Source organism: Hemitrygon akajei, chromosome 12 (genome assembly GCF_048418815.1).
Source record: "Hemitrygon akajei chromosome 12, sHemAka1.3, whole genome shotgun sequence".
In the NCBI taxonomy this organism is placed as follows: Eukaryota; Metazoa; Chordata; class Chondrichthyes; order Myliobatiformes; family Dasyatidae; genus Hemitrygon; species Hemitrygon akajei.
In genome coordinates this window covers 12,765,075-12,768,477 of record NC_133135.1, presented here as the reverse complement: position 1 = coordinate 12,768,477, position 3,403 = coordinate 12,765,075, and positions in this window count along the sequence as shown.

Below are 3,403 nucleotides of genomic sequence, written 5' to 3'. Positions count from 1 at the left end.
CCCAGTCAATCTATGCCAATACTTCCACCTGCCACCCCCATCTGTACTCATTCCTTAAATTCTTCCCATTAATTCAGATTTTCAAATAATAACAATTAGAACATCAGCTTGTATTGAGTAACAAAATCTAATCTAAAACCATTCTTAATAAACATTATGTAATTTTGGACAAGTCTATCAGCATTCACATTTTGAGCTTATATACACTCATCTAAACCATTCTCTTCTGCAAGGCAAACAAAACATTGTGGCAAACTGCACTGAACAATGGCAAAGAGAGAACATTAAACAGAACAGTACTAATAAATTCTCCTCTAGATCAGTTTCAATTAATACTCCAGTTATATTATTTTATCAGTCACTCCATTAAATAAAACCATTAAATCATTTGCTATTCTTTAACATTTTTACTTTTCTTGGGTTTCTACTCAACTGATCTCAATGACATTTTAATCGTATTAAAACCAAACAGAAAATTAGTGACGCCAGTGAAATTGTCCTCAAAATACTCAAACTTAATAAAGAAGATTGGTTTTATTGGGCTCATGGTTTAGAGTATCTTAATTTTAGTAAAATTTGACAGCTACAGGGAATTCCACTGTAAGGAAAACAGAGGTACTTTGCTGATTTCTCCCTAAAATCTAGAGCCTGCACTTGCAGTATATGCATGGTTAACATAGTTGTAATGTGTACCATTCCAAATGTGGACCACAGTTGTAATGTGTACCATTCCAAATAACTAACAAATGCTGTCTGTAATTACTGTTTTATTTGGCACAATTTCAATTGGTACCAATACACATAGCACATATTTCTTATCTTTAACTAAAAGTAGAATGAGAATTGGTAATACTGATTTCCCCGTTTCCTTCCTTGCATTGCATCTAGCGACTGTTTGGCTTTTCTGACACTCTTTCTACAAATATTATTAAGAATCAATTTTTATCTTGAAGATAAGATTATATCATTGATTGGGCACGTGGATTCATTCAGGTTTGATTCCTGACCAGCAGTTTGTCAAGACTAAATTCTTCAGATTGCAGAGACCCTCAACTTAAGAATTCTTCTGAACTAATAGAAGTTCCTTTGGGCACGCACTAAAATCATGAGACAAAGAAGTCTGCCCATTGTGAAAAGTATATTTGGGACACTTGCTAAAATTAAGCAAAACGAAGATAATCCACTTGACCATATGATAAAGGACCTGAGGTGGATAAGGACATCAATGAAAAAAGGGGTAAGACTGTTGTATTCATTTTTGTTACAGCAGGAAATAGTTACATCTCCATGTAGAGACAGAGTGCCATAATAAATTGAATAAGGTAAAGGGGAAAACAGCTGTTAACTCTTGTACTTATGCAGAGACATCGCTATGTGGGCGATTATAAATGAGTAATGGAGAATAATCTCTCCAATTTAAAAAAACACCAGGTAAAATCTGAAGATAATGTGCTGCTTGTTGATACACATGGACTTGGATTTTCATATAAATTTACATCAATAACTTTGCAATGATTTTCCCCAAATTTTTCATGAGAAAGAAAATTCAAAAATTCTCATCTCTGAATTCATAACATCAACTTCAATAAAGAGTTTCTTACGTGAACAAAACTCACATTCAGGATAAACCTGCAGATGTCTTGTGGTTCTTGGTCATAGTACTCATTCGATTCTCCATACCTAAAATGAGCAGTCCCCAACAGCTGGGCTACTGAACGTTCTTTGTGGCTCAAGAAGGGGTTTGATTAATGCCTGCAAAATTAGATTCTGTGAATGTGGGCCCAGCTGTGAAACTAAGTTACAGTAACCACTGAACTTACAGTGCAGATAGTATAATTCACCTCCATCATATATCAACAGCATTTTGTTTCCACTTGAATCAAACAGCATTCAAAACATGAAGTGCAGAGCAAAACTAAATTTAAGTTAAAATGCCTGCTCAGAACAATGTTTCCCACAGCAAAAACTGCAACACTTCATTCTCACGTCCAAAATAAGCACAATCCAAATCAGAACATTTATTCAACGTTTATCACTTCAGTTAGCAATTTACAGCAAAAAGACAACTTTGCTCTGGAAAATATTATGCGCTCATTAAAAAACAGAAATAACTCTTTGTTCTACGGATCATCAAAAGCAAATATTCTTGACCATTTATTAGGATGAACATCAAGAGTTGAAATGCAGCACATTCCTGACCTACCTACCTTCATCAACAAAATATATTTGCATACAATCCAAGTAAACTAAGAAAAGGCTAGCACAATATCACCCAAAATACATTTCCGCTCAGTAGCATCTCAATCATCAGTTAACACAATTTAGGAAATACTTACCCATAAGAGACTTTTTAAAAAAATCAACAATACTAGCAGGGAAAATACCTATCAGTTCAATTCCTACAAGCTTTACATGCCAAGTATGTGATCAGGGCACATTAATCTCTACATAAAATTTAGGTATAATAAGAGGACATGGGCAAAAACAATTTCAAGTGTTACTGCACAGTAAGTCAGCTCTACTTCAGTCAAGATTTATTCTAATGTACTTACAGTGCAAAGCTCCTTGAAGGAATAGAATCAAGGATGGTGCACAGCATACGCCAGGTTACCCTTACAGAGCTAGTGCTAGATTGGCTGGAACACACCTGTACTTCAATAGATACAGTGGCAAACAGACTGCAATTGCATTCATCGTTTCAATAAATTAAAACGAACAACTATAATATGCAGGTGCAAACACAGCAAAAAAAAAAAGTGCAATTTGCACAGAAACAAATGATTTTCAAATAGCTGGAATAATATGCAGAGTAAGTTCAAATCTTTTCAGATTTTAAAATAGCAAATTCCAACCAAATAATGTGGAGATCATAATGCAACTGAAAACAAATCCATTGTCAGTTTAAGCTGCTTAAGTCATTGGTCAACACTTTGACTGGTACCTTACCATCAGTTTTTCTAAACTCCTTCTGTCAGAAAAAAAAGTTATGGGGCACTATTTTACACGGCAGTAATTACAGACTGCAAACAAATAGACAAGTATTTCCTAAGTAGTTTGCCATAGAGGTAATTAGAAAGAAACTGCAAAGAAAAGCCAAGAATGCCATTCATAAGATTAAATAGCATTTTACCATAATACATTCTGCTATAGAAAAATTATGCAAAATACAAACTGCTTGCAACTTGGCATAATGCATTATTACTGAATAACTAAATTGTAATAATTATCAACTCAAGAACTTGGCTACGTTAGATCTGAATTGAAATCTTCCACGTCTCAGTCCCAGATTGCCTCAAGAGAGAAAGCCACAAGACAGAGAATGTGTTGTACTACTAGGTTACAATCCCAATAGCACAACACAACTCTAGTATCTTTACCCATAGATCCAACTTACCCACAAACA